We start from the raw sequence: 6,377 nt of genomic DNA, 5'->3' as shown, positions 1-6,377 counted from the left end.
ACCAATGATGGTCCATGGATGACCTCACACACACTATTCAACTCTCACATAACATAAAGCTTACTAAAAGAGAGAAATGGCATTCCTTGACATTAGTTGTTTAGCCATGGCTATCTTACGGATGGTTGCGACCGAGCAACCGTGCAAGGCTGTGAATGTAATATTGAGGGCCTAATACATCAATAATAGAACGTTGTTCTAAAATCCGACCCAAAGAGTCCCATGACACTATGTGAAACAAGCCCATATTAGACAGTCTCAACCAGTCAAATTTTCAGAAATTTGATAGACCATCCCGTCAAATATTTTCTTGTAGATTTGTTTTACGATCCTGAACTATCAAATTATTGGAGAATGATCTTCAAAAAAATAAAAAAAAAAAATCCATAGAGTATGACCATCGAATATGGAGGTTTAACAAATAATAGGACGGTCCTCTAATTCACCAATCACAATAAACGAAATAGTAAAAAAAATAAAAAATCAGAAAAATAAAAAACACAACAAAAATTATAAAACAAGCTCCAAATTAAACTAAACAACTCAAAATTCGTATTATATATTGAAATCCCATTACTTACAAATGAAATTGAGTCACATAATTGTTTAGAAATAAAACCCAATCAAATAGTGATGCTTTTGATCTCTTCTAAATCTTTCCGCTCTATCATGTCTTCTTATTTTCCTCAATGTTTGGATTTCCCCTATAAAAGATAAGAATTGATTTACCATTGAAAATTGAAATCTAAATCTTACCACAAAAATACAAATTATAACAAACAAGGTTTTCCCGACAATTTGGCAGATCTAAAAGACAAAGTCATTTATGGAAAACTCTGTTTATTTTGATTAATATTAATTTTAGAGAGTTACAATTGCCGCACCAACTTTTACTAAGGCCACACCAACTGTGTGCAATTCTTTTAGTGATTTACACTGGAATTGGTGTGGCATTAGTAAAAGTTGGTGTGGCAATATTGACTTTCTTAATTTAAAACATTTAAAAGACTAAATTAGCAGGAACAAAAACAATCTCTGGAATACAGTTATCTTCCAATTAATATAAATAGAAAGTCCAAACTAAAGTTTCTACATTCACATGTAGTATTTGCCCATTTGTCTAAAAAACTTTTCCAATCTTGTTGAATCCATTAAAGAGTGTTGTATTTCATGCTTATAAAGTTGTAGCTCCAAGCAAAAAAAGAGTGCACATACAATCCTCAACACACACCTTCTGTAGACCTAGCAACGATAAGCCGTAGGAGTCTTGTATGTGGAACACTTCTCACACACCCTTTACAAAATCATGCAAATGTGAAAATTATTAATATATTAATGTAAAGATATATGTGCAACTGAATACACAATTGAACAAGGTATCTCTTTAAAGTGTTTTCATGTAAGCACCCTCTCCATATTTCCTAAACCCAACAGAGCATCCTAAACTTGGAATTTCATAAACTAAAGAAAACTAAATTATGAAACTTGCAAGAGACACAAAGTCATTCACCACCTAAAATTAATTCACCCAGTAAATGAATCCAAGTTTTCCACGAAAATAGCCTTAGCACAACAAAATACACAACAGATCAGAAACCCTTCAAATAACATAAATAAACAACCAAGTGTCCTCATATCCAACTGAAAGCTCCAACAAATAGACACATTCACCATCTCTTACTCAACAGGTTGTACCAATTCAAAGATGATTAAATAATTCAACTACAAAAAAAGCTAATGAACTTTTAATCTCGACATTAGTAAATACAACATATATCAAATTAGTACAATACAACATACATGAAAAGAATCTCAATAATCCAAACTACACAAATGTTTAAAGGGGGTGCCAAGTTCTCAAATTGGTGAAATAATAGATGAAAAAAAGAATGACTTCTCACCCCGAAAATACGTCAACTTTCCATTTATTTCACAAACTATGTAACAAGCAGCTTGGTGTCTTCTGAATAAGGTCAGATTTCTTTGGCAAAGAGTTCATTTTATTTGGAAATCTATGTTAATGTAACACTTATAAAATGTATTATGCTCCTTCTGGGGCATGGCTGTTTTTAGTGGGATCAGTAACTTGAAGGTGAAGGTGGTTTTTAAACACAGGTCTATCATGTCATCATTCACAAACTTCATACTCATACTTTTGTTATATATAGTGTGGCATACTTTGAAGGGTCATTTTCAGCCTAGGATATATTTTTGGCACCAGTTGAGTGGTAGATTTAACTCCCTAACTTAGCTTGTGCACTACGCGTATTCCTTACGCGTTATTATATCAACTACTCAATTGACCCCATAAATTTTGTCTCCTTTGGACATGAGTGCATGCGAGTGTACCAATGACTTTGAAACTCTTACCTCTCCTGTCATCACCAAGCCTCAATAAAGAGATCACGACTTCAGCTGAGTCATCGTCAAAGTAAACATCCTGCATTATTCCATTCATCAAAATATACAGCTCACGCTCAGTGAGAACAATAAGACAGCTACAAAGATTTACCAACCTAAAAAAAGGGGACAATTCTAAAGATTTACATAATAAAAATTGAAAATTCCAAAGATTGCCTCAACTATTTTTCTCAACCCCAACCCCCATATATCATTAATATAATCAATGAAATTGACATTTTTGAAACCCCAAACCCGTCTGTTTATCTGTTTTCCATCTTCACTTGACGTAGTTTTTATTTTATTTTTTGGAAGGTAATGCTTAACAATCCCTAAAAAGAATTGGAAATTTTACCTCATCATCTCGCTCAAGAGATCCATGAACCTACAGCCACGCACAAGAAGAACCAAATTACCTCCACAGAACAATAATACATAAGCTACACATTGATCAAACCAAAAGAATGCATTTAATAAATCAGCTAGTTCAAGTGTATGTGGTATTAGATACCTCTTCAGCATCATGTTGTATCTAAAGGACTGACTCAGGTTATTTGCAAGTGCTCCTACATCATAATCTTTGTTATGGAGTTTAACTCCATCATCAGACAATAAACATGTTCAACTTTGGAGTAAAACCAAACTTGTAAACAAGTGTCAAATCTACAAACCTTGGAGGGGAGAAAGAGCGAGAGATCCAATAATAATTTTCTGCTGGGTGACATATAGCTCTTGAAAGATTCCCATCCACTTGCTTGCAATATCAATTGAAATGTCATGAAAATGGGGCATACCCTCCGCTTGTAATCCATCTCCACAAATAAGGAATTGGTTTCCTATTATAAATGACCCGGATACTCGAATGGCAACTCCATCTTGGCCATGTGCCTGACACTGAAGTTTCTCAACAACGTGCACGAGTCTTTTGGGGGGCCAGTCACCTGCTAATGTTCTTCGAATGTTTGTTAAAGATGCAAAGATTTCATGCGGGCCCACAAGGAGTTTCTCTGAAAAACTAGAAAGAAAGAAAAGTGTCGATTAGCAATTGAGAAAAGACCAGTCACCCGAGTCCTCCCCATTTCTCTAAAAGACAAAAATTCCTAAATCTTTTCAAGACCCAGAATTCTACTCTTTTAATACAAAGGTAGTAAGTCCTTCATGTTGACATTTACGTGGACCCATGCCATTTGTGCCATTTTTTCAATGATTAATTTCATTTTTCCAAAATATCCTAAGAAAGTGAAAAATATGTTGCATCAAAACTAAAACATTCAATACCTGAAAGTTGAATCCTCGTTATATAAGTTCTTTGCATGACGCCAGAGCTCATCAGGTCCATCAAAAAGTAGGTAGTAGTGTATGGTAAGCATCTGGACAGGAAAAAAAAGGTGAGTTATTAATTCATATTCATTTTAACAAATCCCCATAAACAATATAAGACAACTTTAGTTTTAGCCATGATGGTGCAAACTGAACAACTTTTTTTATAAGTATAATGCAAACTAAACAACTTGAACACCTCTAGCTTTTAAAAATCTTTTATCGTTTATCGTCTATGATCTTCTATTATTACTTTTTTTTCCTAATTATGGCTATTGATGTTATTTTTTAATTGGATATATCTGCAGATTGAGCGCATTGAAGCCTCATTTCATAAACATGTCCAACAACATGATGTGGCCGCACCCATCATATATTGATGGCAAATGTACAATAAAAAAGAACCAGGGACTCACATCTGCTAAATCCTTCATCCTTTGTGTTGGATCAAAAACATTTTGGACAAATGCCGCTAGGTCTACTCTTGCATCCTCGTACTTTCGGATAAATGGGTGTGAAAGAAGCTTCTCAGCCGTCGGTCTTGCATTTGCATCCTTGAGTAGCCGCTATCAATGAAGGAGCACGGCTCTCGGGAAAATGAACTTTTTGGCGGTGAGGGCGATGGATCATACATAATCTGTCATAAACTATAAAATTGTTATAAGTTGAAAACAACGATGGGGCAAAAGAATAGATATCAGTGTTTTCAGGGCTATAATCATAAAACAAAATCATGTTTGTTATGCCTCATAGCTTAGGTTGTAGGTTCATGACAACACTATCAACAAAATATAAGAACTATTCAATGCCATATAGGTTCAGAAAGATGGCTTACAGTTTTAATTATTTTCAATTTATACAGAAAATTTAAGCAGAAAAATATAAATGCAAGTGAAGAAACAATTTGAAATTAGAGACCAAGATCGAACAATCTCACCTGTAACATAAGATTAACGGGTCCGTTGTTAGCTGTGTATGGGAATTCTCCTGTGGCACACTCAAATAGAGCTAATCCGAGGCTCCAAATATCAGCTGGGTATGAATAATTCTCATTCCGGATTCTCTCAGGTGACATGTACTCAACAGTTCCAACGAAAGTAGCAATGACCTGAAGTCAACATAATTTCTAATCCATTGCAAACATAAAACCAGAACTTCTTTTCGAATTGAAGAGCTAATAAAGCAATGACCTGAAGTCAACATAGTTTCTTACTGGAAATTTGATGGTCAGTGATTCTAAACTCCTTGGCTTCGAGACATAGGGCAGAGATACTATATTGTGTCTTTTATTCTTTGCTGAAGTGTTCATCAATATGTAGTTCACCATTACTATAATATTTCAATTGGATAAAGCCAAAGTCTTCCCTACTTTGTAAAATAGATTTTGGGTCTCTTTCGTAAACAATCAAAATATCACTGCACCTTCTTTTTCCTCTATTTTCACTAATTTCACCAAAAACTCTACACATCAAAAAGTTCCCAGATATCTTAATTGCAACAATAGATTAATTCAAAACAAGATGAATAAACTAACCCAAAAGTGGATGAATTAACAAAGATAAAAAATGGTGATGGTAGTGTTCATTGGGCCGAAATCACGCCTTGTAAGCTGGTTTTGGATTCCATTATTGTCAAGAAGAGACACATCAATTTCAATAATGGGAACTTTGGGATCTACTAATTCCACATTACAAATGTCAGCAACCAGAATCCCATCTCCGAAAACTCACTAAGAATATTAAATTACCACTATTCTTCACATTTTAAAATCTCCATAAAATTATTAAAAATAAAATAAAATCATTAAAAATAAAATATCAATCCTTTATTAAACCCTAGACTAGGACTTGTGAAAACAAAGTTACCCTAACCTATAATCACAACCAGTTATCTGGGTTTGGGACACAAGAAAGTTACCCTAACCTAATCATAATTATATAATGTCAATCCTTTATTAAACCCTAGACTAGGACATGTAATTAATTACCTAAACCCTATAAACCATAGCCTCAAACCTTTAATATCATAGCTTATCCCACACAGATAAAGTAACCCCAATTTGAATTTAATCATGTCGCCTCAACCCTAAATTTAACTCTATAGTCTAAAATAAAATTTACCCTAACCTAACCGTGATCGTATAATCTCAACCCTTAATTAAACCATAAATTCTAAAATAAATCTTAATCCCTAAAGCAGTTAAAGTATCGTAATATATGTAGAGATTAGAGAACGAAACAGAGGTTTTGAATACTTACAAATAATTCAATCAATCAATCAATCGGTGTATTTCTTCTTGTAACCGTGAATTAGTGTAATAAACTTCGTATATTTCACAGATTTCATACTAATATTGATGAACATCTATCTATCAATTTAAGTATGAAACCGGTGGAATAGATGAAGTATACAAACACTTTCCTCTACCTCTCGCAGGAGAAAGAAACATAGATAAAGATAGGAAGGCCTGTAGAAGAGAATTGATGGATTCTTGGTCAAGTGGTGCCCTTAAAAAATACGACAAAAGAGAGATTTACCAGGCAGACACATCTGTAACAATTTTATTACAAAAACTCCCTTACTTCATCAAGTTTGTTACTAAACAAACCTTAATTTATGGAATCAGACTACCGTGCCTAACTTAGTAAGATTTCAAA

The 6,377-nt window shown here is 33.9% G+C and overlaps 1 pseudogene across 1 annotated transcript; it reads right to left on the bottom strand.

Moving 5' to 3' along the window:
- Positions 1–527: 527 nt before the first annotated feature.
- Positions 528–5,971, bottom strand: LOC147396736 (mitogen-activated protein kinase kinase 3-like; annotated as a pseudogene). The gene is made up of 8 exons (XR_015180915.1): positions 4,934–5,971; positions 4,658–4,828; positions 4,137–4,357; positions 3,679–3,770; positions 3,072–3,415; positions 2,912–2,966; positions 2,756–2,785; positions 528–2,440 (listed from the first exon to the last, which is right to left on the bottom strand). The product of XR_015180915.1 is annotated as a mitogen-activated protein kinase kinase 3-like (transcript).
- Positions 5,972–6,377: the final 406 nt, after the last annotated feature.

This window comes from Akebia trifoliata, chromosome 8, assembly GCF_017979445.1.
Source record: "Akebia trifoliata isolate Shusen 1 chromosome 8, ASM1797944v1, whole genome shotgun sequence".
Lineage (NCBI taxonomy): Eukaryota > Viridiplantae > Streptophyta > Magnoliopsida > Ranunculales > Lardizabalaceae > Akebia > Akebia trifoliata.
This window is presented reverse-complemented; position numbering and strand designations above follow the sequence as displayed.